The sequence below is a fragment of the Notamacropus eugenii genome, chromosome 5 (genome assembly GCF_028372415.1).
Source record: "Notamacropus eugenii isolate mMacEug1 chromosome 5, mMacEug1.pri_v2, whole genome shotgun sequence".
Classification (NCBI taxonomy): Eukaryota; Metazoa; Chordata; class Mammalia; order Diprotodontia; family Macropodidae; genus Notamacropus; species Notamacropus eugenii.
Window position 1 is genome coordinate 341,314,552 of NC_092876.1, and position 27,633 is coordinate 341,342,184.

General features: G+C 42.0%; 1 protein-coding gene and 1 pseudogene across 1 annotated transcript in view; both read left to right on the forward strand.

The window, feature by feature from the left end:
- SEMA5B (semaphorin 5B) overlaps positions 1 to 27,633 on the forward strand; it is a 180,667-nt gene that overhangs the window by 18,107 nt on the left and 134,927 nt on the right. The window lies entirely within an intron of this gene.
- On the forward strand, positions 146 to 23,028 carry LOC140507934 (AP-2 complex subunit mu pseudogene; annotated as a pseudogene).

Here is a 27,633-nt window from a genome sequence, read left to right on the forward strand (position 1 = left end):
GCAGGTACTACTAAGTTAGGAAATATTAATTATCAACAGCAGATCAGGCACGGACATAGGGTAATACAAGTTCCATTGACACCTGATAAGAACACCTAGGTTTAAGGAAATTATATCTCAGAGGGGGAGAAATTATACTCAAGGTATGCAACAGCAGGAGGCTGCTGGTGATTTAGATGGGCTAATGGATGTTGTGAAGGCCCAGCACAATATATCAGGTGAGATATGCCAACATATATTAGGAGTGCTTTCAGAGTCAGTGCTCCCATGCAACCAGGGTTGAAGTGGTGATTCCTGGGTCCTAATCCTACCATGGAGCTGCCTAAGGTTGAGTAAGTTTAGCCAGATAGCCAGAGTATAAGGCCTTTTGCTTTAACCAACCAGCCTCTGGGAAGCTCTCCAGATCTCATCTGTGCTGAGAATTGTGGACATAGCTGCACAGACATCATCATCAAGGAAAACAGCCTTGTTAAGAGTTGCCTCTCCCACTCCTGGGCTTGGCTATTAACCTTGGAGCTGAAATAACCTTTGTGAGAAACGTCCCCTTCCCTGCAGGTAGGAAGTAGAACAGTGGAGATGAAGCCTCTGTCATTAGTGATGGGACACTTAAACTATCTAGACATCTGTTCGAAGTCTCATCTGAGCTTCTGGTAAAAAGCAGAGCATCTGATAAATTCCCAACCTGCTTTGCTGACAATCTCATCTTTTCGACAGGAGAGGAAAAAATAGAGTTGCTGCTATTTTGCACCTAATTCTGACCAACAAAAAAGACTTGGCTTGTAATGTGGACATGACAGGGACCTTGAGAAAAAGTTCTCATTTTATCTTGGATTCTTTAATAGTGAGAAAAGGTAGCTAGGTGGCACAGCGATGGCTCTACACATCAGCAACACCTCAGTTGAAATCTAGTCTCAGACATTTACTAGCTGTGTGATCCTGGACAAGTCACTTAAGCTCTGTTTGCCTCAGTTTCCTCAACTGTAAAATGGGGGTGATAATAGTAGCATACACTTCTTAAGGTTGCTATATGGATCAAATTAGACAATATTGGGAAAAAGTGCTTAGTCTGGAACAGGGCTGGGGATTCTTTAGCCTCAAGGCCACATGTGTTCTCTTCACTGAGTCCTAGTTTTACAGAACAAATTCTTTTTTTAAGAGATTTGTTCTGTGAATTTTGGATTCAGTCAAAGGGCCACCCTTGAGGACCTGGAGGGCCGCATGTGGCCCTGAGGCAATAGGTTTCCCACCCGTGGTCTGGAACATTGTAGGCACTGTGTAAATATTATTATTATAGAATTAATATTATAGTTGTTATATGATTTATTGTTGTGCATTACATATTATTATATATTATTATTAATAATATCCAGGTATTGATAGCATATTATTTTATTATGTTGTTATTGCTATCATTGTTAAGGAATTAATATCATTATATCATAATATTATGGGTTATCTTATTAATAATATGTGTTATTAAGGACTTAATCACATATTGTTTATTATTGTTTTATTGGTATTATTATTTTTATTATTAAGGAAGAAAATGATGATCAGTAGATTTAAGCTAAATTTATGGAAAGCCAATGTTAAAAGTTTAAATAACACATAGATGTCATCCCATGACTGGCGTAAAAGGAAATATGGCTAATGAAGAATAGGAGGTCATGCACTCTCTCATGTATAATCAATTCCAGAGTAAAAAAGAGGAAGCAGCTAAAGAAGCCCATATAACTGCTCAGGAAACTCTCTGATGAGCTCAGATTTTAAAAGGATGGGTATTTTTACAGATAATTTGAATGCAGAGAAAAGGGTAACTATGGAAGACTACTCAGAACTTGTAAGGATGTGCAAAATGTCCAATTTTCTTTCATCTTCTCCATCAAGAGGCGCGGTCTTCAAACTGGACCATATAGACTGATCATTGAGAAGATATTCTTGTAGCTCTGCATAGAGAGGTGAGAGTAAGATGGAAGCCAACTTTTGTAAATGAATTGAATTCTGGGCTCATGATCCCTAAATGGGGTCATGAAAAGTTAGACACTTCTGAAACGACTCAGCAACAAAAACAGGTGGAAGCGGGGAGGGAATATAGTATTTATGCTACTTCACATTTAAGGTCAACTTAGCTTTCCAGATTTATAAAACAACACACTGTACGGCATTATAGAAATGAGAGTTATTCTCTTTGACCGCTTCTCCCTTGCCTCCACAATGAATTACTTGCAAGTTTCTGTAGATGCTACCTTTTCAGCATAGCTCACATCTCTCTCTGTCTCTTCCATACCCATTGCCACACCTCAGTTCAGTTCCCTCAACATCTCTTGCCTGAACCATTACATTAGCCTGCTAATTGGTCTCTTTGCCTCCAGTATGACCTAATGCAAACTATCCTATCCATCACTGTCAGGTCAGTTTCCTAAATCTCTGCTTTCATTACGTCACTGTCACTTGACTGAGTCTGCCGTTCGAACTCCTCCATAACACGAATCCAACCTCCCTTTGTAGCTTTGTTTCTACCCTTCCCATGAGATCCAGACAAATTGGAGTAGACACAAACAAGCTGCATTTGTTTTTTAAGAGCATACTGTCCAGACCATGGGAAGCAATAGTCCCGTTGCAGTCTATGCAATAATAATTAGCATTTGGCTTGCAAAGTACCTTACCAAGATTAACTCCTTTGATCCATGTAAACCTCTGGGAGGTAGGAACTATTATCATCTTAATTTTTCAGATGGGGAAACTGAGGCAGATAGCCATTAAATGACTTGTCCAGAGATACACACTAAGTGTCTGTGGCCAGAGTTGAACACAGGTCATCCTGATCCCAGGTCTAGTGCTCTATCCACTTGCACCACCTGGCTGCCTACTTAGTGAGATCCCATCTAGACTACTGGGGAAGGGTGTTACTTTATAGTTATGCCAGTGATAGAGTACATCTAGAGTAGAGAGTGACCAGGATACTATGCAGTCTAGAAACTGTATTATGAGAGAAGTGGTTGAAGGACCTGGAGATGTTTTGCCAGAGAAGAGGAGAGTAAGAGTAAACAGGCTAGCAGTCTTCAAATATTTGAAGAGCTGTCATGTATAAAACAAAGAAAATTCTGTGCACTCCAGAGGGCAGAACCAGGGTCAAATAAGTAGAAGTTACAGTAAAGCAGATTTCAGCCTTAGATTAGAAAAAAAGCTCTCTTTTGAGACAGGCATCCTAGACCGGAGTCATGAAATAAATGCTGTATTTGGAGTCTGAGAACCTGGGCTCAAATTTTTCCCTTGCCTATGTGAACTTAGGCAAGTCACAATTGGATCATTTCCTCAAACTTACAATCCTATGATCCAGAAATGGAACCCACTCCCCTTGAGGCTGTGAGTTTCCTGTCACTGGAGATACTCAGGCATTCGGAGTTAGCATCCTGAAATATGTTGATATTTCATTGGTGCTGTGAAAAGAACAGTGGCTTTGGATTTATAGGATCTGAATTCAAATCTTACCTCTCATGCTCATTACTTGTGTGAGATTGAGCAAATCACTTAAACATTTCTCATCCTTTTATCAAAATTGCCAACCTTTTGCCCATTTTATTTTCTCTGAGTCCATTTTCTCTGTTCACTTTCTTTTCCTACTCAGCCTGGACTCCATGGTCATTTGTTTCAACAGTGAAATCATTATCACCCTAGAAACTCTTAGCCACTTGACCTTCTGCCATATCTACCTTGCCAGTTGGTCTGCTTTGCCATGGTTTGATTTCTCTCTTTTTCATTCTTAGAATCACATACTGCTGACATTGAGGGTAGGGATTGTCTTTTACCTCTTTTATAACGCCAGTGCTTAACACAATTCCTGGCATGTTGTAGGTACTTAATGAATGTTTATTAACTTAGATTGTTGGAGAAAGTTACTAAATTGTGCTGATTAAATCCATTACAAATTCGTGGTATTGAACCTTAGCTAGATTCAATAGCAATCCTTTATTTATTTCTTATTGAATCCTTATTGCTTTCCCACTCTCATCCAATGACTTCACTTCCTATTTTACTAAAAAGATCCAGGCCATCTTATGTGAGCTCCTTTAACTATTTTCTTCCCATTTCACAGCATTTCTGTGTCTCCACCCTCCATCTCTTTCCTTTTCATCTGCTACTGAGAAAAAAAGTCACTTTCCTCTTTGGCAAAGCTAGCTCTTCCATGTATATTTTTCATTCTCTCCAGGGGACATCTCCAGTCATCTTGATCTATGTCTTGCCACTGGACCCAGATGGCTCTGGAGGAGATAGTGAGTCTGCCCAACCCTTTGCCCAACCCTTCCTCACTCAAATCTAGTTCACTTGCAAGTCATGGCATCACCTCCCTGATGTCATGATCCTCTTAGAGAACAAAGGACAGACAACAGCTATCATTCTCTCCTTTCTCACTGCTCACTAACTCCATCAACTTATTTAATTCTTGTTTTCTTTCTTTTCTTCTCGTCTCCTTTTCCTTCTCTTCTTCCTCTTTTTCTTCCTCTTCCTCCTCTTCTTCCTCTTTTTCTTCCTCTTCCTCCTCTTCTTCCTCTTTTTCTTCCTCTTCCTCTCCCTCCTCTTCTCTCTTTTCCTCCCTCACTCTGTACCTGGACTGAACAATCTGAAAAAAGGAAAAAGCATCCTCTACGTTTTTTGCAGGTCACCTGAAATCTTTTGGCCGACTGCAGGTTGTGCAGGTCTGCTCTGTACCTGTGTTCTTTGTCCTGTTTCTGACCATCTCCCTCTGCCTCCTCTTTTTCCTTTCTCTCTCTCCCTCTCCTGTATTTAGTAATCAGATCTATTGACCACAGATCTTGTCCTTCTTCCCTGTAGTTCAGCTGCCCTGCCTTTCCTTCTAAGATGAGGTTAGGCAGGTATGGTGTGACCAAATGATGGATGCTCAAGGGCACTGCACCTACCTAAATATCTGTTTTCATGCCTCAAAATAGTCTCTCTGCCCTGACCAGACCGATTTTTTCATAGTCATTTCCTCCCTGTCCCCTTACCACACTGCAGCACTTTTCTCACTCTCCACTTTTTCATTAGCAACATGGAAAGAAAAGGCAGTTACACTACAGGCATAGAAAGAGAAGAACCGTGGGCAACAGAACTGAATATGGAATTGTTGTCATTTTTTGTCCTTCATTCTTGAAGAGGATCAATGTTATCAGGAGGGTGATGTCTTGTCTTGCAAGTGAATTGGATCTAAGTGAGGAAGGACATGCAAGGTCATTAGTCTCACTCTCCCCTTTGGAGTCATCTGGGCCCAGTAGCAAGACACAGATCAGGACGACTGGAGATGGCCCAGGATGCAGTGGGAGAACTTGACCTTTTTAAGCTAAGATCTTTCTCAGGACTCAGTTTGTCTGAGGTAACATCCAATCAATGATTATGGCTGTGTGAGAAATAAGGCCAAAAAAAGGCCTCTTTTACCTACTAAAAAAAAAAATAAATCTGGGAGGAGAAGACTCTCTGGGGTTCCTGGTCAGAACACAAACCATTCCTATTTACACTCACTCTGAGCCATCAAAAGCCAAACAATGAGCAAGTGGGACTTGGGCTGGGACTTATGATTGGCCAATCAGTGAGAGCCTGGGTGATCTGGGTTTAAGGCATACTCAAGTAGCTCTATTTGAATCCCAATGGGCCTCACCAAAGCCTGGTTGTTCCAGAGTTCCATTACAAGAAATCCACTTTCCTTTGGGCAGAGCACCTCCATGTAAGTGCATCATTCCCCATGTGAAAAGAGGGAGGAAGGAAAGAAAGAAGGAAGAGAGAAAGGAAGCTGAATATGAAATATAGGCTAGGGAGAGGAAGAAAGGCTGGCAGAGAGTGAGAGGACCATAGAAATAGGGGGAGAGGGAGAGAAGGAGGGGAAGAAAACCAGTAGGCAATGAGGGGCTACTATCCAATTTTAAAGAGGAAAATGAGATGATAGATCTTAGAGCTCAAAGGTCTCTTCACTCAGGCTGAGGGGGGAGGGAGGGTTTTAAATGACTTTAGCAAGGTCCTAGAGCTAAGTGATGGAGTTGGGACCTGAACTCAGGCCTCCCAGCTCTAACTTTAATGCCCTGTCCTTTAGATCCCAATGGTTCCTGTTAGGAGATGCCTGTGAGGTGTTAGAAGGGGAGACTGAGAGAAACAGTGGGGCTCACCTTTCCTGGAGAACTTTAAACACAGGCAAGCTCTTTAGCCTTTTGGGATGGAGCCAGAAATAGGAAGGGGGGTGGAGCATTGGTGTTTCTCTAATGTGGTTGGGAGATTGTCATTGGGATTGAGAGAATGCTGTGCTCCTTCCTTTAAGATAGTTGTCATTCCTCATTAACCCATGGTTTTAATTACACTTCCCGATCTAGTCATGCTGAGCTAGATCTTTGCTTTGAGATTGTCACGCTGAGCCAAATGGCCCCATCGTGCCATTTGTAGCATTTTCTAATTCTAAAGCTCCTCTCCTGGAGGGCTGGAAACCAGGGCTTGGTAGGGGGGAGGCCTGTACAAGGAGAGAAGGGGAGTGCTGCCCTTTCTGCTGGCCTTATGTCTTGCTTCCTCTGGAGTTCCCTGACTTTCTTTTGGGAATTACTGCCCAGATGCCCCATTCCCCCCTCCTCCTTTCCTTTTTTCCCACTCATTACCTTCCTAGTAAAGAGTTTGGGAACTTCCACGATTCTGTAAAGCTGAGACTATCTATAGCTGCTGTGGAAGATAGAATGGAAAAACACAAGCAAGAGAAGGAATTCTGAGCACAGAGGCTTGAGATTTATTTTCAACTGAAGCTCTATCAATGCCCCTAAACCCAGGGAATTGTGGTACTAAATTCTATTAGCCTTCCTTTATTCCTCACCAACAAATGAGTTGATTGACTGGAAACAGCACTAGTGCTATCAGTTCACAGCTAGGTGATTTAACACACTGAGGGCTAGACTGAGAGATAGGATGGATCTAATTTATTGAGCCTACTAGGTGCCAGGTACTATGGCTTACCCAGAGTCACACAGCTAGTAAGTGTCATCCTAAGGACCTGAACTTAGGTAACTTCCTGACTTTAAGGAAGAAGGGGAATAAGCATTTATATAGCACCTACCATGTGTTAGGCACTGGGCTAAACGCTTTACAAATATTATGTCAGTTGATCCTCACAACAGTCCTGTGAGGTAGATGTTATTCTTTCTCCATTTTACAGTGGAGGAAACTGAGGTAAATAGAGAGTAAGTGACTTGCCTTAGGTAACACCTGGTAAGTGTCTGAGGCCAGATTTTAACTCAGGTCTTCCTGACTCCAGGTCTGTTATTCTGTCTACTGTACCACTGAGCCACCAATTCTCCATCTGCTATGCCATGCTGCTTTTAAAAATTTTGTTAATAATATTAGCAAGCATAGATATCACACTTAAAGATGACAAAGGGTTACATGTATATTACCTCAATTGGTTGGTGGCTGTTATTATCTCCATTTTACAGATGAGGAAACTGAGGTTGAGAGAGGTTAAGCGGCATTTCCAGATGCACACAACTTAATGTTGGAGGAAGTGATTATAACTCTGGTTTTCCTCATTCCACCTGGCCATGTATGAAGAGATTTGAGAGGGGAGAAAATTAGCAATTAGGTGGATCAGGAGAGCCTTGTGTAGGAGGTGACACCAGCACTAAGCTTTGAAGGGGGCAAAGAGGTGAGGGAATGATGTTCCAGCACGGAGAAGCTGTCTGTTTGCAAAGACTGGGAGATGGAATGTTGTGGAGCAAGAACAGCCAAAATGGGTGGCTTTCTCTAGAATGTGGAAGGCATCTAAGGTATGTGGAAGGAGGAGGGTTCTGAAATTAGTCTAGAAAGGAAGATTGGAAGCAGACTGAGGGTAACTTTTAACGCCACACTGAGTAGTTTTCATTTTCTACTACAGGCATCATGGACCTCTTGAAATCTTCTTGTGCAGGAAATTGGCATGGTCAGAGCTGGCCTTTAAGAATATCAACTTGGCCTCAGTTGGGAAGTTTATGGCTAGAAGGGACCTTGGAGAGGAATCATCTAGTCTAACCCTCTGAATCGCTATCTATCACAAAGTATTTATTGTTTGTAGAGCTATGTTGCAGTCACTGTGCTGAGTCTTGGGGATACAGTGACAAAAATGAAATAATCTTCTCTCAGGGAGGTTACAAGAGAGAAACAATATACACACATAAGACTCAAAATATATGGAAGAGAAATACAATCTTTTTGCCCGAGGCTCAAAGACATTATAAGAGACTTGCCAAGGTCACACAACGTAGCAATAGTTCACATTCATGCAATTGTTATAAGGTTGATAAAGTACTTTCTTCTGCTAACAGTGAGGAGTTAAGTGATACATGTTATTGTCTCATTTTATGGACGGAGAAACTAAAGCTTGGTAATATTATTTGTTCCTTTTCAGGTAGCAAATACATGTTAGAGCTGGGATTTGAACTTAGGTATTCTGACTCCATATCCCAAACTCTTTCCATCATGTTACCTTGGTCAATCTCAAAAAGAATTGCTACAGATATTCAATAGTTTCCCCAAGGTAAGTATGTAAAATAGGTGTAAGACAACCCTGGGCCACCTGTGAAGGTAAAAAAGCTGAGCAGTCCCCCAAATTCCCTTGGGGAAGGAATGGACTCTAGCTCAGGAGAACCTCCTCCCTGTGTGTTCATACATATTTCATGTGTCTGTCTCTCTGTGGACAGATAAAATCCCGTGATTGATTAGTTCTGCAAATGATGCCTCCAGGTCTCCTTTCAGGGAATCCCTCCATCCTTGGTGAAGTGTCTGCTGGTTAATTGGAGAGCTTAATATGATCAACTTTTCATCCTTTACCTTGGGGATTGAGTATGTTGAGGGGAGAGGGGGAATTGACTTTCACAGACAACTGACATCCCAAAAGGGGTTTAAACACCATGTGTGTGATCTCTGGCAGGGTGCTGGTCTCCTGTGTTCCCAAATCAAATAGAAATGCTACAAGAGTATGTGACTGGGATTCTAATCCTGGATTTTCCACTGACTAGCTCTATATTTTTGGGCAAGTTTTGTAAAAGTGATTGCCCTAAGCCTCAGTTTCCTTTAATATACAAGTGAGCTCAACTCAGAAGTATACTGGGACCAGCTCAAACCAACTCTGGAGCTGATTGTTAAATTTTCAGTGTAAATCTATGTAAATCAGTGTTTATTGTTGTTTTGCTGGTAAGTGGTGGAAAAAAGTTAATAAAAATTAAAATTAAAAGTGTGTCAGTTTTGTAGCAGTCACTGTTTTATAGCTCAGTTTCTTTTAATGCCCAATGAGTAGGTTAGACTCAGGTATGTGCTCAAACCAGAGAGTCAGTTGTTAAATGACCAATGTCAGCATTTATGACATGGAAATTGGTAAACACCACAAATCAGGGCTTGATTTATTGTTTTGCTGATTATTTATGCTTAAGAAAGTGAAGAAAATGTTGATAATGGAGATTAAACTTTGAAGTGTGTCATGTATATGTTTCTCTCCTCCTTTCCCCCTTAAACATTTACTGGCCCACCTCTGGTTAGACTTTATGACCTCTGAGTTTCTTTTTTGCTGTAACATTCTGTATCTCTGTCATCCATGCACCTCCATTGGGATATATAATTTGGAACACTTGTTCATGGATGTACAAGCAAGAGATCCCTGGTTTGATTCTGATGCCCACGGTGAACACCAGGAGTTGACAAAGACTGGGGAGGGAGGGAGGCATTGTTGGGGTTCTTCACTTTAGCCCCTCAGTCTTCCCCAGTTGAGCAATAGATCCTGGATCAGAGTCCATTCTGCCCCCTTGCCTGGGATCAAGGTTATTCCAAGGTCATTGGGCATAGTCACCGACTTGAGTCGGAGTCTTAGAACCAGTTCAGTTCCAAGATGTTTGGCTACATAAAGATAGGACAAGGGGATACTGGGTGCTGAGTGGAGGAAGAAGGCTTAAAGTTAGGTGCTAGGAAAACTTTTCCAGAAAGGGAGAAATCTGAGACATTGAGAGAAACTGTGGCTTATCCTTCTCCAAAAGTCCAGAAGAAAAGGAGAATTCAACCTCCTTTTGGCAAATTTTCTACTCCTTTCCATTTCTCCTCCTAAATGCACACAAACTCTAAACTGAAAAAAGGAATCATCTGAATGATAGCTTAAATAGGTAAATGAGTAAATAGTTAAAGGCTTGAACAATAGTTAAAATAGCTGACCTTTGTGTAACTCTTTAAGGTTTTCAAAGTGATTTACATTCTCATTTAGGTCACATGACACTCCTGTCAGGTAGGCATTACGCATGGTGTTACTCCCATTTAACAGATGAGGAAATTGAGGTTCAGAATGATTTTTCCATGGTCACACAGATTTGGATTTGTATCGAAGGTGGCCTTGCGGACACCAATACTAGCATGCATCTCACTATGCAACACTGAAGGGGAAAAAATAATGTATTTCAAAACAATACAAATAATGTATTTCAAACAAAAATGTATTTCAAGACAAAATAATGTATATTGAAAACCAATGGTTTTTCTATTCTCCGTGCCATACATAGCAGGCCATAGTCCATTTTCTGGGCTGAGAGTTGACTACAGGGACAGAATTGGCCTGATTTCAGTGAAACTCAATGCAGTCCTTTGCAGGAAACATGATTGTTTTTGCTGAAGTTGAGAGTGTGACCGACTGAGTCATTGCCCAAGAAGATGTACATAAATCCTCAGAGGAACCAGGCAAAGCAGAAAAGAAACTGGGCTGTGGAGAACGTGGAATTTTGAATAACAATTAAAAAACACGGGGCTCTAGACTCATCATGCCCTTTGGGCAGATGCTAAGAAGTACTGGTAAGAGGGGTTGGCATTTGGAGGCTAGAGAGATTCTTGACCCAGTGTGTATGCTGTGCTAGCACCAGAGAGAATTGTTTCTGTCAATGGCTTGGGTGTCCTGGTTCAGTGATGATGGGCATCTTTGGAATGAGAGAAACATGCGGTAGGTTCTTCTTCTTTCTTCTTGGTGGTGGCAGGGATTAGATGTTGGATTTTGTTGATATACTGAACTCCTGAAAGAGGGAATTCAAAGAAGTGTCACATTTACAGCCCATGGGCTGCAAGCAGCCAGCAAAACTCCTGGGTATGGCTGCACCAGATTCAAATGTAATTGGAAAATACTTAAGAAAATAAAGAAAAATACAATATAATACAACATAGATACTATTAGTATGGGTCAGCTAGGTGGCACTATGGATAGAGTGCTCATCTCCCTGAGTTCAAATCCAGCGTCAGATAGAGTGACCCTGTTAGGTCCTGTTTGCCTCAGTTTCCTCATCTGTAAAATAAGCTGGAGAAGGAAATGACAAACTACTCCAGTATCTTTTCTAAGAAAACTCCAAATGGGGTCATGAAGAGTCAGACATGACAAACAATTGAGCAACAACAAAAAATGTTAACATGGTTTTCCAAGTCAAGAGGTGGCCCTTTCTATTTGAATTTGACACCACTGGCCTAGATCATGGAGAGGCAATTACAAAGAGGCTAACTGACTTCCCCACGGATGTACAGCTAGTCAAAGTTGGGCCTCAAACCTAGGACTTCCTTGCTCTGGAGCCAGCTCTCAATCCAATGCCTTGCTATCTCTAGCATGGGGATATCTCTTATCTGGTGAGTGCCAGTAAGAAGTCTCAGAATTAGGGAACATTATATTATCAACCATGAGGTGGGAAAACAGCCCTTAGCTTCACTTTAAAAAAGAATTAAGTTCCTGAGGACAGGCAATTCGTGAATCCTAGCATCTTTGCCCTTGCCATGATCAGGGTCACAACTCAGATTTAGGCCTCTGCTCTTCTGGCATAGATTAGATTAGCACCTGTGGCCCAGGGCTGCCCATTTCCAGTAGGAAACATGAAACATGGCGGAGAGTACATAGCCTTTGCCCAGGATCAGAGATCACCTTCAGCGTCACCTGCCTGCTAATGCTGCTACTTCTTACTCCCTGACCTCCTGTATTCTGGACCCTGCCTGCCTGGACACACTTTCCCTCAGCCCACATATCTAACCAGTTGTTATCTTGACAATCGCACCCCCACAGGGTCTCTTGGCATTCATACTTTCTCTTCACTCTTCACACACACACACACACACACACACACAATCACCAAAGTTCAGGACCTCATCATCTCTACCTTAGACAGTTGTAATTGTAACCCTAATGGGTCTCCTGTCCTAAGTCTCTCTGTGTTCCAAGCCATTCTTCACACAGCTGCCAAATTGATTTTTCTAAAGCATTGGTCTAAGTCATGCCTCTGCTGGATAAACTCCTGTAGATCCCTATTATTTTTAGGATAAAATACAAACTACTTTGTTTGGTCAATAAAAATGTATTAAGTGCCTACTATGTGCTAAGCAGGCAGGTAGGTTGGTGAAGTGGATAAAGTGCAGGGCCTGACATCAAGAAGATTCATCTCCATGAGTCCAAATCTGGCCTCAGACACTAGCTGTGTGACCCTGGGCAAGTTACTCAACTTTGTTTGCCTTGGTTTCCTCATCTGTAAAATGAACTATAGAAGGAAATGGCAAACCACTCCAGTATCTTGGCCAAGAAAACCCCAAAGGGGCTCATGAAGAGTCAGATATGACTGAAAGGACTGAGCAAAAACAAATGTACTAAATATGGGGTATGTAAAGAAAGGTAAAAGGTAACACTTGCTCTCAAGGTGTCCCCTCTGTCACTGTCTAACAGGGGCATTTAAGGCTCTACACAGCCTGACTTCAGATGATCTTTCTAGGCTTTTTATTCACTCCTCATTGTTGAGCCAAACCAACCTCTTGTTGTTCCTTACATTCAAAATTCCATCCCCCCAGCCCCATGTTTTTGCTCTGGTTGGCCCCTAGGCTGGGGATGCACTCTTTCTACCTCTTAAAATCCATAATTTCCTTCAAAACTCAACTGAAGAGACACTTCCTGATCCCCTGCAACTTTTAGTACCTCCCCCTCCAAACTGCTTTACATTTGTTTATATTATATATTTCTATTAGATGTTTATTTATATTATAGAGCTGTATGTGTATTGCTATTCCCATAATAGAAGGTGATCTCCATGAAAGCAGGGGTTAAGTCGTCTTTGTACTCCTAGTGCCTCATTCGGTGCCTGGTAGGGTAGGTATGTAAAAAATGCATATTGATTTGTTGATTGATAAGACCTTAGCCACCTGTCCAGCTCTTCCACCTTGGACCTTTGGTTGATTTCTCTGTACTCTATTTTGGCCTGCCCGTCCCAAAGCTCAGCCATTGAATCCTTCTAGCTTTTTCTACTTCTCCTCTGGGCTGCCTAATGATTAACTTCCAGAGCTCTATTGTCTTGCCAAATTCCTGAACAGCCCTATCCTGTTTTTTATGTCCCAGCATGATACAGCCCTAGGAAAATGCATAGAATGAAGTTTTAATGTGGAATCTGATGGGTGATGGGGAGGAGATGACTCCTCTGCACACCGGTCTAGTCCTAGGTAATTCCCCTATGCCAACCCAGTCCCTAGTACGAAGGAATGAGGGAACAGTTGGTGCTTTGACAGCCCTGGGACGACTGTGATGTAGCCCTCTGGGCAAGGGCCACCCAATATCATTCATGGGAGATTAGGGATGGAGGGGGAGACTTTAGTCATGCTCACAGGGACAGAATTGGAGGCTGATTTCCCTTTACTTCCTCAGGAGGAGAGGGATATATTTTTTAGAGTCAGAACATAAAGAATCTGCCTCTGGGAGCTCTGGAATGTAGATAAAGCTGGGCTGAGGATGGAGTTGCCAAAGACGCTCTCAATGAGGGGTCTAGGGGCTCCATCTGTTCATTCCTTTGTTCACTAGTTTATTCATTCAGAAAACATTTTTAGTCATCTATTGTGATTTATACTAAGGAGATACAAAGTTGAGATAAAATATTGCCTAGTCCTCTGGGAGCTTACAATCTCAAAGGGACAGAGGATAGAAACACGGATATTTATAATATAAAACATTATGTGCTAAGTGTATTAGAATAGTGGGGAGGGAAAGTGCTGTGTGAAGGCTAAAAGAGAGAACAGTTCCTTATATGCAGATCAAGGAGGGCTTCATGGAAGAGGTGTTTGAGTTTGGTTTTAAAGGATGGGTAGGAATTCAACAGGGCAGCTAGGTGGTGCTGTGGATAGAGTGCTGGGCCTGGAATCTGGCTCAGACACTTACTAGCTAAGAGACCTTGGGCAAGTCACTTAACCTGTGTTTACCTCAGCTTCCTCATCTATAAAAATATGGAAAAATGAAAGTAGTGAAATATTTGCAGTTCTTACAATGCCCTGTAACAAAGATATGAGTGTCATTCCAATTTACACATGAGAAAATGGAGGCTTTTAGAAGTGGTGTGACTTGTCCCTGTGACTTCTCACCCAGAACCTGCATGCTTAGTTTACAGAACAGACCATTGCGGAGGTATGTGATGATGATGACGATGATGATAGACAGCATATAGCTAAATAGCTTTGAACTATAGGTATAGTACTTGCATATAGGTTATCTCAAGCGCTCCTCACAATAACCCTGTGAGGAAGGGGCTACGATCTTTATTATCCTTATTTTGCAGATGGGGAAACTGAAGCAGAGGTTAAATGACTTGATTAGGTTCACACAGCTTTTATTGCTGTTTAGTGTTTTTTCAGTCATGTCTGACTCTTTGTGATCCCATTTGGCGTTTTCTTGGCAGAGGCACTGGAGCAGTTTGCCATTTCCTTCTCCATTTCATTTTATAGGTAAGGAAACTGAAGCAAACAGGGTTAAGTGACTTGTCCAGGGTCACAGAACTAGTAAGTGTCTGAAGCCAAATTTGAAGTCAGGAAGATGAGTCTTCCTGACTCCAGCCCTATCACTCCATCCTCTTGATGCCCCGTGAGATCACTGTCTAGTTACCTCATCATGGATTATTTTGTATTATGGTGATAGGATTGCAGGATTGAGGGCAACCCCTTCATTTGTATATGACTGGATCAAGGCTCAGAAGGATGAGGTATATTGTATAAGGTTACAAAGGTCGTGGGTAGCAGAGTTGGCCTTGGGGCACAGGGCTTAAATCCCATATTCTTTCTGAAACACTGTCCAGTGTGTGTCACGGCCTCCATTGAGGGTGCCAGGAAGAGAGGGTCACTATGGCTTTCCTCCAGCACCTACCGTGGTGCTCTACTGTTTACTCACCTGATACCAGTCTTCTAGCTCTTGTCCGGTATCTCTCCTTCCCTTCCCTTCTAAATTCCTTGAAAAAGGCTATCTACAATAGGTGTCTTCACTTCCTTTCCTCTCACTCTCTTAACTCTTTGCTTTGTGGCTTCCAACCTCATCCTTCAACCAAAACTGACCTTTCCAAAGTTATCAATGGTCCTTTAATTGCTGAAATCCAATGGCCTTTTATTTTTTTCAATCCTCATCCTTCATAGTTTCTGTAGTAATTAATGGTCTTTGTTATCCCCTCTCTGGGTTTTCACTACATTATTTTCTCTCGATTTTCTTCTTACCTGTCTGCCCTCATTCTCAGTCTTCTTTGCTGGATCTTCATTCGAGTCACACCCACTGGCTAGAGTGTCCTTCATGGCTCCATCTTGAGCCCTTTCCTCCTCTATTGCTATACTGTCTCACTTAGCGATCTCCTCAGTGCCTATCAGTTCAATGATCATCTCTAAACTGAGGATTCCTAAATCTATACATCCAGCTCTCGTCTTTCTCCTGAGTTTCAGGCCCATATCCCCAAACGCTTTTTGGACATCTTAAACTGAGTGTTGTCTAGGCATCTCAAATTCAATATATCTTCCATCTTCTGTCTTAATGCCTTTGAATTGGCATATCCACATGCTGAGGATGCTTTGCCCCATCACTTCCTACTTCTTAGTTATCCAGATTTCCTTTCAGACTCATCTCCAATCCCACCTTCTGAAGGGGAAAGGATCAAAGGAGATAATATTTGTAAAATATCTGTTTAATAAATGCTTGCTCTCTTCTCCTTTCCCTCCTCCCTTCCATCTACTCTCTATGAATTTTATACGTATTTGGTTATTTACTTATTATCTCCTTCGTTAGAGCGTAAGCTCCTATGCCCAAAATGTTATAACACTGTGCATACCCCTTGACCCAGCAATACCGCTATTAGTCTTTATCCCAAAGAGATCATAAAAAGGGAAAAAGACTCACATATACAAAAATATTTATAGCAGCTCTTTTTATGATGGCAAAGAACTGGACAATTGAGGGGTTGTTCATCAAATGGGGAAAGGCTGAACAAGTTGTAGTACATGAATGTAAAGGAATTCTATTGTGCTATAAGAAAGGCAGATTTCAGAAAAACCTGGAAAAACTTATGTGAACTGATGTTGAGTGAAGTGAGCAGAACCAGGAGAACACTGCACACAGTAACAGGAACATTGTAGGATAACCAACATTGTAAGACTTAGCTCTTCCCAGCACTGCAATAATCAAAGACAATTCCAAAAGACTCATGATGAAACATGCTATCCACATCCAGAGAAAGAATTGTGGAGTCTGGATGCAGATCAAAGCATAATATTTTCACTTTTTTTGGTTTTTGTTTCTTGTGGTTTTTCCATTTTGTTCTGATTCTTCTTTCACAATATGACTAATGTGGAAATATGTTTGACATGTATAACGTGTGCATGTTTGTGCAAATATATGCGTGTATAATGGATATCAGATTGCTTGATGTCTTGGGAAGGAGGGGGAGTAGGAAAGGATGGAGGGAGAAAAATTTGAAAATCTTATAAAAGTGAATATTGAAAACTATCCTTAATATGTAATTTGAAAAAACCAAAAGAAATAAAAATAGACAATAAAATACTAGGAAAAAGGAAAAAAATACTAGGTTAAAAAAAAGAATGTAAGATCCTTGAATGTAGAGGACTTTTTTGCCTTCTTTTATATCTCCAGTGCTTAGAAGGGAAAGGAATATGCACATACCTATAATGAGCTAGTCACTATACTGAGTGCTCTTACAGATATTGTCTCACTTGATTCTTGCAACAACTCTTTGTGGTAGGTGCTAATATCCCCATTTTACAGTTAAGAAACTGAGACTGACACAGACATATGCCCGCAGTCACATAGCTAGCAGGTTTCCGAGGCTGCATTTGAAGCTAAGGTTTTCCTGACTCCAGACCCCCTGCTGTGTCTATTGTGTCACCAGCTAACATAGTAAGAACCTAATTAACGTCTTGTTGAATAATCCACTGACAGTAGGATTTTGTTGTTGAGTCATTTTTAGTGGTGTCTGACTCTTTGTGACCCATTTGGGATTTTCTTGGCAAAGTTACTGGAGCAGTTTTCCATTTCCTTCTCCAGGTCATTTTATAGATGAGGAAACTGAAGCAGTCAGAGTTAAGTAACTTGCCTGGGGTAACACAGCTAGTGTCTGAGGCTGGATTTGAACTTAGGTCTGACTCCAGGCTTGACCCTCTATCCACTGTCCCACCTAGCTGTAGGGCCTTATCAAGTTTATAAAAGCTCTAAGTACATGTCTGGTAATAGAACTTACCTGCTGCCTGAAGACCAGCCAGCTAATTGTGGAGCGTCTCAACTCCAAAAAACTGGACAGAAGGTGACAGATTTTTCTCCTTAGCAGAAGCTCCTCAAGAAGGCCATTTCCTGAGGAACAGAAGGGGTTGTGATCTCTACCAGAGAAGGAAGTAGCCACACTGATCCTTGAAGAATTAAAGTACAAAAATAAAAGATGGAAGTTAATTTCCAGATGGAGCCCCTTGCTGTCTCCAAATGGGACATTGCCTCCAAATGCCCCAGGATGACATGGTGGAAAGAAGACTAGCTTTAGGGTCAGGGGACCTGGGCTCAACTTCTAACGCTTACTCTATGACTATGGGAAAAATCATTTAGCCGCTCTGAAACTCTGGTCCCTCACCCATAAAGTCAAGATAATATTCAATATCATTTGCTTATATAAGGAAAAGCCTTGAAGTACTGTGTAAAAATGAGTTATTATTATCATTATGAAGAGGCACCATGGTACATTGGGGAGAGCTTCTCTTAGAGCCAGAGGACCTGGCTGTGAATCCTGTCTGTTACTTCCTATCTGTGTAACTTTTTATTTTTCTGGGCCTCAGTTTCCTCATCTGTAAAATGAGAGAACTGGACTAGATTACCTCCAAGATCCCTTCCAGCACTTATTCTATGATCTTGTTCCTCAAAAATCCTATAATTTTCTGAGCATGGTGGTGGGAACATTCAGTCTTTTTGCAGACAGGCGGCTTGGGTTTGAGTACTGGCCCCAATACTTATTAGCTATGTGAGCCTGAGAAAGATCATTTAATTCTCGGAGCCTCAGTTTCCTCATCTATAAAATGGAGATAATAGCCATTGATCTACTTGCCCACGGAGTTGTGGTGAGGAATTCCCTGAGTAAATTTAAAGGACCCCATAAATGTAAGCTGTTATAATGAATGCTTACCATCTCCTCTCTAGGGTATTTTCTGGCTTTTTAACATTCTAGGATTCCATGGCTGACCAAGCACTGGATAGGCATGATAATGAAGTAAATAAGTCATTTAGCACAAACAGAAGGGTGAGTGCAGATTGGAGAAGAGGAGGTGAGAAAAATTGGAGTGGGGGAAGTTGTTTATTTACACAGCAGCAGGGCCTGGAGAGAGCTAACTCCACATTGTCTGTGGCAGATCCCTAACTAGCAGCCAGGAAGGGGGTCGCTTGGGCTCTGCTCCAGGGTGCCAACATGGTAAGGGGCAACTCATCCTCCACCAGTCAGTCAATGAGCATTTATTTAGCACCTACTGAGACTACAAAAAAAAAAGGCAAAAGGAAAAGTTCCCAGGTGCTTCCAACCTGCAATCCTCTCCCTACCCCTGACATGAAGCATCCATGATTTTCCCATAGTCATATAGCTAGTCTATCTGACTTTGGACTCTCTTCTGTGCCTGTCACTGGCTGCCCCCTCTCCCGTTCGCACCTCCCTCATATGTCATCACCTTCCCAATTGTGTTGGCCTGAGTTGAAAAAAATTCCTAGTTATTGCTTTGGTCTGTGGTACAACTGCAGGGGAGCCCTGAGCTCTCCTCTTGGTGAGAGAGCTTGGGCAGTTTAAATTCAGAGATGACCCAGGCAGCTCTCTAGCTGCCAATAGTTTGGCCCTTCTCAGCCTCACTCCCAGGCATGCAGGCTCTTCAGAGTGCCCCTTCCTTTCCCTGCCCTGCCCTGCCCTGGCGTAGTGGCTCCTGAGCAAGTTGAGGACGATGTCAAAGGCCTCTGTCTACCCCACACTGGCGAGTCTATCCTCAAGGAGGGCACTGTAGATGTATTAATAGAAGCCTCGGTAAAACTGCCTTTCATCCTGGGAACTGAGGCAGCGCTCCTTGATTTCTTGCCAGCCATAAAACCAATTGCCCTGCAGTGGGCAAACACAGGCTGCATCTTATTGCAACCTCATTGAAAACTGGGTGGCATTGATGGAGCAGACTGTGCTCTGTGTCCAGCCTGGAAGCCCAAGTTGACATCAAAGGCCCATCTGCAGTAGCGGGAAGCAGAGACTATTAGGCACAGAGCTGTCCCTTCATTTGTACCCCTCCATCCTTTGGCAGCTGCTGCCACTCTCCCTGCAGCTGGAGAGGGAGAGCCCATCTCCTGGTTCCTACATACCACCCCCTCCCTACCCAGTCCCAGGGGAGCTCAAGGACTGAGGGAAACAATTGTTTCTTGTAGCTTCATTTATCTACTCCCACTCCAGCATCACGAGGTTTTTTCTCCTCTCTGCCTCTGATCATAGAATCACAGATCCTTAGAGTTAGAAAGGATACAAGAAATCATTAAGTCCATTATTTTTTTTCTTTTACAGATGAGAAACTGAGGTTGAGAGAAGAATAGTGGCAGAGTGGGAAGAGCACTGGAGTCAAGGGGATGGAATTTAAATCTTAGCTCTTGGTCGTACTACTTTTGTGATCTTAGACAATGAAAATAAAAAGGATGATGATGATAAAACTAGCATGTGTATAGTGCATTAAAATTTGCAAAGTACTTTATAGATATTATTTCATTGGATCCTCACAACAATCATGGGAAGTAGGTGCTATTTATTATCCCCATTTCACAGGTAAGGAAACTGAGGCACAAAGGGATTAAGTGATTTACCCAGGGGTCATTCATCTAGTAAGCTTCTGTGGCAGGGTTTGAACTCAGATCTTTTAAATTCCAAGTCCTGACTGACAAGTCATTTAATCTCCATGGGCCTCAGTTTCCTCACCTGTAATATCAGGAGTTTGCATCAGATAGCCTCTGAGGTCCCTTGAAGCTCTAGATTTGAGTCAGTGAGCTTACAATGGTCAGGCAGAAAGTCTGGGCTCCTCTGCCTGGAAAACTCTTCACCTGAGCCTGCTGGCCCTCTGGTTTCTATCTTCTTTGTCCTCCTCACTGCCAAATTTCCTGGACAAGTGGTCCACCACCCACTGCTTCTACTTCATCACCAATGATCTTAATCCCTTGCAATCTGGCTTCCACCCCCATTACTTCACTGCACTGTTCTTTCAAAGGTCACCCAGGACATCTAATTACCAGATCTTGTGGGCTTTTCTCAATCTTTATCCTACCTGGTCTCACATTTTTTACACCACTGACCAATCCTTTCATGCAATTCTTACTTCTCTGAGCTTGAAAGACAGGAGCATAGTGTCAAGATTGCTGAACATGAAATGGAAAGATATACATTCCAATTTCACCTTTGCTGCCTAAAGTTCCTATGTGACCTTGAGAATCAATGTGGTCTAGTGGATAAAGTATTCTGGGCTTAAAGTCAGGATAACCTGATAAAGTCCAATCCCCCCTCAGATACTTACCAGCTTTGTGAACCTGGGCAAGTCACTTAGCCTCTCTCAGCCTCAGTTTCCTTATCTGTAAAACAAAGATAATAATAGTAATCACTCATGGAGTGATTGTGAAGATCAAACAACATAATGTACTTAATTGCTTAGCAAAACTGAAAGTGCTATACAAATATTGTTGGTCAGTCATTTTCAGTCATGTCTGATTCTTTGTGACCACCATTTGGGGTTTTCTTGGCAAAGATACTGGAGAGGCTTGCCATTTCCTTCTCCAGTTCACTTTACATATGAGGAAACTGGGGCAAATAGGGTTAAGTGATTTGCCCAGGGTCACACAGTTAGTAAATATCTGAGGCCAGATTTAAACTCAGGAAGATAAGTCTTCTTGGTTCTCAGCCCAGTGCTCTATCCACTGCACCACCTAGCTGTCCTTACTATAGAAATATGAGTTATTATTATTCAGTAGTCCAGCCCATACCTAAAGAGGAATCTTCTCCAATACACCTGATAAGCGTTTGCCTTCAGTGAAGTCCTTCAATGAGAGAGGACCTGATAGAGCCATGTTACATATGGATAATACTAGGATAGCAAGCCTGACCTAGAGCCTAAATTTGCCTCTTTGCAGCTCAACATCATAGAAATAGGGGCAGTTAGCTGGCTCCATGGTGCATGAAGAGCTGATCCTGGAGTCAGGAAAACTCATCTTTGTGAGTTTAAATCCAGCCTCAGATACTTCCTAGCTGTATGATCCTATGTATGTCATCTAGTTACACCTTCATTTTATAGGTGATAAAATAATTTCTTGCCCAAGATCACACAAATGGTAAGTATCAGAGATCGGATTTGGACATAGATACTTTGACTCCACAGTAAATACTCTTTCCACTCTTATAACACTAGGGAATGGTCTTAAATTCATGTCATATGAATCATGGCACCAGGTCTATTCTTAGAGTCATGGGCAAAGGAGACTGAATTATCATCATGATTGGAAGATTATTCATCTACAACTATAAGAGGAAGGGTGCTTATCTCCGGCTACAGAGATAATATCACAATACTGTGGATGCCTTCCAAATCCACATGATCCACTGGAAAATCTACCCTATCATTCCTTGTCATTAACATCAGCCACATCCAGCTTCTTCCATGTCAAGGGTTCCAACATCTGGCTGGCAGCTGCCATCAAGTAAAATGCCAAAGCCATGATGGTCTTGGAGGTCCTCAATAAGATATATGACATTGTGGCTGCCTACTTTGACAACAACAGTGAGAAAAAACATTAAGAGCAAGTTTGTGCTCATCTACAATCTGCTGGATGAGATCCTGGATTTTGGCTACCCACAAAACCCAGAGACAGGCGCTCTAAGCATCACTTAGCAAAACATCAAGCGCCAGCCATGGGCAAAGGAAAAACAGTCTCAGATCACCAGGCAGGTGTTGGAACAAATTAATCTGTGGCATGAGGGCATAGAGTATCATTGAAATGCTCTCTTTCTAGATATGCTCATGTCTCCTCAAGGGCAAATGTTAAATACCCATCCCTCTGGCTGCATTGTAATGAAGAGCTTTTTGAGTAGCAAGCCTAAGTGCAAGTTTGGGATAAACAACAAGATTGCTGTTAAGAAGCAGGGCAAGAGCATGGCCCCTGAGCAAGAGTTGACTAAGAGTGGAAAGGAGTCCATGACTAAAGATGGCTGTATCTTCCACCAGTGCACACAGCTCAGTAACTCTGAGTAACTCATTACTTTCATTCCACCTTATGGAGTTTGACCTTATGAGATACTGGACCACCACCTATATTTCCATTCCAGGGGATCTCCTTGGTGAAGAAGGTAGGATGAACACAATGACAGGACAAAGCTTTCATCAAGATTTTATTGATGGCCTAGAAAACTGAGCTCCAGATTCCAATGCTGACGACTACAAGTGGGGTATAATGGATCTGTCTACATGAAGGGAAATGCCAACTTCAAGGATAGTGAGAATGCCATCTTGTTGAAGGTCAAACACATGGAAGGAAGGAAGGAATCATTGATTTTAGGACAATCCATGATAGAGTGGGGATTAGAACCCAGGTCATTTGACTACAAATCCAGCTCCACTTCCACTGTACTAAGCTGCTTTTTTCTATGTTGGATCTATTTTGCATTTACTTATAGGCATAACAATTACCCCACTTTCCTCCCCTACCCCCAGTAAAGCGGGCAGAATATTAGCTCTTTGAGGGCATGGACTTTTTAATTTTTGTCACTGTATCTCCAGTGTCCAGTGCTGGCACATAGTAGGCACTTAATAAAATGTTGAATTGAATTGTACATTTTGGAGAGTCTAAGATCCATATAATCTCTCATGAACTCTTAGAGACTAAAGGGGATCAAGTAAGCAGTGAGAGAAGGATGAGAAAGATAATAAGAAATAACATTGTGGAAATCATAAAAAAAAAGGGGCAGACAGAAGCTAATACTTTCTCCCTTCTACCTCATCTGCTTTTCTCTGGGAGAATATTCTGCCCCCAGCCCTGCTAAGACCAGGCTGTCATTTAAAAGTTACTCTGACTTTGAAAAGGACAGGGCATTATTAAAGTTTTTACATGCCAGTTTAAATAAAATATTGAACACATTCAACCTTTTGGTTGATTGAAGATGCTGTTAATATTAACAGCCATTCTGAGATGCTGTAGCTAGGGCTGTCCTTTTTGCTGTGGTTGAAAACAGAAAGGTTGGAGAACTAGGGTTGTAGAGCATGGGTATGGGGGGTGTAGGACAGCTCTTTCTTCTCCCCAGTTGTGATTTCAGGAGTAAACTAGAGCTCAAAGATCAGAGGGCTTTGACTCTCAATGTTTGGGTGTTGGGAAGAGCATCCATCCCCCCTGACCAGTCCACAATCTAGGAATTCATAATTTCCCTCTTCCTTTTCCCTATCAAGAAACACAGTCACTTTGGAGAGAATTAAGGGTACTACCATCCTTCCATTAATCTAAGCTCTAAACCCAGATGTCATCCTTGATTCTTCACTAACACTCACTCCACCTATCTAACCCATTGTCAAATTTTGTGGGTTCTCCTCTGCAACATCTCTCCTACACATCCCCTTTTCTCTATTCTAGTACAGACTCTCAGCAGTAAACTGCACTGGCTCCCTGTTACTTCTAGGATCAAATACAAAGTCTTCTTTTTGGCATAAAAGACTCTTTAGAGCCTGGCCCCTTCCTACCTTTCCAGTCTTCTGACTCTTGACTCCTATCTCTAGCATCTAGCACTCTATCATCCAGCACCCCATTTGCTGTTTTTCAAACACAACATTCTAAGCCCCATCTTTGTGACTTTGCATTAGCTGTTCTCCATTCCTGGAACAAGTTCTTTCTCCTCTTAGTTTGGAGGTTAAGCTGATTCCATCCAAACAATAGAAGAAATAGGCTAGGCCTTCTACCTCCATGAATTCTGAGGTGCTGATGTCTTCAAATGGGTGGGTTCCATTGGGCCTAGAGCCATCTTTGAATCATGCTGTCAGCTACCTAACCACAGTCTCACTCTTACCCAACCTAGACACTGCCTAGGGGAAGATCCAGGTCACCACTCCTCCCTAGAAGTATCAAGGTGTCACAGTATATAGACCACTGTGCCTGGAATCAGGAAGATCAGAGTTCATATCCAATTGCAGACATTTACTAGCTGTGTCCCTGGGCAAATCACTTAACTGCTGCCTGCCTCAGTTTCTTCAATTGTAAAATGACATATTAATATCACCTACCTACCATGGTTGTTGGGAAGACCAAATGATGTAATATTTGTAACGCATGTAACATAGGACCTGGAATATAGTAGGTGTGTAACTAGTCCTTTTTTCTTTCCTTCCGCTTCATGTCTCCTCCATCCTGCATCTCTGTACATTTCTCTGCATAAGGAATTATGCTTTGGACCAGCACTATCACAAAGGGAATGAACAGAGTAGCCCCCTGAGCTCCTAAAGCTTCAAGGTCCCTGACTTCCCTCAACTGCCATTTTGTCTATCTCATCCAATTCAGATCTCTGAGTTTTGTGATCAAAGTAAGACCCTGCCATGGTTTCTTGAAAGGGAGTGCTCACTCAACTCACTCCTATCTGGGGCAGGCTCTCAAGCACCTGGCGTCTCTACCGTACCCGAAAGACCAGTACAGCAAGATCTTGACTAGTGTGATCCCCTGAAGTGGTTGTATTTTTTGAATTTGAACAGCATATTTCCATTAGGCCAGAACCAATTATAACTTAGAATAGTGTGAACTCAAATATATATGACCACTTCAGGAGGACTCATTATTTGCATTCATCAGGTCCTACCCTCCCTGCCTCCCAGCCTCTAGCCTCCTGATTTAGAATTATGTGAGTTGGATTTTGTATGTGTGTGACTTATCCAGTTATCAACCCACTAAATTCAGTGGATATTACAAAGAAAAAAATAAAGGTAATTCAGACACTCTGGGAACAGAAAGTAAATGAATGCATTATGATATAGCACATAACTTCTTTTTTTGATGTTTTCAATTTTATTTTGCCCAAAGATAAAGAATGAAAAGAAAATACAAAGTTTCGTGAGACATGGGTCATCCAAAAAGTAGAACAGAAATTGTTTGCAGGTTCATAGATTTTTCCATGGGAAGTTTGCTGATGATACACATTATACTCTAACTGACTAATTAACAATAGTTAGCATTTACGTAGCACTTAAAGTTTCCAAAATATTTTACAGATATTATCTCATTTTATCCTCAGAAAAGCCCTAGGAGGTAGGTGCTACTATTATCCTCATTTTACAAATGAGAAAACTGACACACAGAAAAGTGAAATGATTTACCCAGGGTCACACATTTAGTAAGAGTTTGAGGCCTTATTTGAACTCAGGTTTTCCTGACTCTTAACTTTAATGCTCTCTCCATTGCACCACCTAGCGGCCTTTGTCTAACAATCTGATATTTGTTTAAGACCCATCCTTTATTCTAAGTGAACCATTTTTATGCACGCTCTTATAGCCATTTTATTACAACCATATTGAATAGAAACCGATTCAAAAACTATTCAAAATAAAGGTAACAACAAATGAAAAAGCCCACGAAATATTACTCCAGACAAGATATGAAGCCCACCAAGTTATTAAGGAGCAAGCTGCAGCTGTGGGTGTCAAGGGATTTATAGGCATTCAGAAATCAAGGTTCATTTGTAAAAACAGTTTGAAGCAATTAACACCTCTGCACTAGTGGTCTTTAATGAATCAATCATTCAAGGTTACTAAGCTGTGAATTCCAGCCAGAAAGGTCCTTGAATCTCTGACGTCTATGGAAAGAAAACTGACTAGGAATCAGTATAGTGGAATCTAGAGATATGAACTCACATTACGACCTTGAACAAGTCACCGAATAATCATTTTTGAGCTCAAGAGGACCTTAGACATTATCTAGTCTAGTCCTCATCATTTTACAGGTGAGGAAATTAAGACCAAGAAAGACGAAGTGATACTTGCTTAGGGAATTAGTAACAGAAACTAAAAGCCAGGTCAAACTCCTAATACAGTGCTTTCTTCCCCACAAGCATCAGGTTGCCTAACCCAAAGAGACTGTTGGGAGGTAAGCACTGAGCTATAGACAGAGGGAAAGGGAAAGGAGAATGGTTTATTCAACTTGGTGAAAGATAGACAGAGAAGACTAAGGATGACCTACCCATCTCCCCCAAAACTAAGAAGAATCCAGCAATGTCATACCACAACAAAGACTGACGATGAACAGAAGGAAGGTCTACTCAGCAGTTAGGCACAGGAGCCTATGGGATGGGTCATTCAAAGAGTCTGGATGATGTCCCTCTCTGATAATTAACCAGAGAGGCTCCTGTTGATGTGAACTAGAGGAAAGAATCATATAAAGAGACCGCGAGATGGGTTAGGAAGTTCAAAGTCAGGTCTTCTAACTCTGTGACTGCCAATATCTGTTATCTGCACCATGTGCCTGGTGATCTTGAGCTTTCATTTCCAAATGAAATAAGGCTTAAGCATTTTGGGAAAGAACACCTTTGCTATTGTGAGAGGCTAGGAGATGGCGAGGGAAGGAGAGAAAACATGGAGGAGAGGAAGGGGGGAGAGAGATGGAGAAGAGGGAGAAGAAGGAAGGGAGAGCAAAGGAGAAGAGAGAAAAAGAGAAGAAAAGGAAAAGAGAGGAGAGAAAGCAACTGGAAGCTAGTTTGTGTCTTGCCCCAGTAGTGTGTGATGTGAAGAATCATCTAATCATAGATGCTAACAATCCAGGTTGTTCAATTCATCAAAAAGCATTTATTAAGTTCTTACTATGTCCCAGGCACTGTGTTTAAGTGTTGGAGGGTCAAGGAGAGGAAAAGCATTGCTTACCCTCAAGGAGCACATGTGCCATTGGGGGAGACCACATTTAAATACAGAGTAGATGGAAGACAATCTTCGAGGGAGAGGCACCGGCAGCCAGAGATGCTGGGGGAAGCCTCCTGAGGTTGCATTTGCCTTCTCTTTCAAACCTTCCAGCAAACCTAAAAATCTTTCCCTGATCATTTTTCATCCCTTTCATTCCAGTCTGAGAGGAAAGAGAGGCCAGAAGGTGGAGAATTAGTTAATATAACTGTGAGAAAGTCACTTCCACTGTCAGGGCCAGCAATAAGGAGGTAAGGGACAATGGGGAAGGGAGGATGGAGAGGGGGAAAGGATGGGGCAGGGGGGGAAGGGGAGGGGAGGATTGGGGAGAATCCTTCCTCTGATATTTCCTTTTGTTACAAAGCAGCACTACTGGTCTAGAGTGGAGCTAGGCACCCTCTTCCA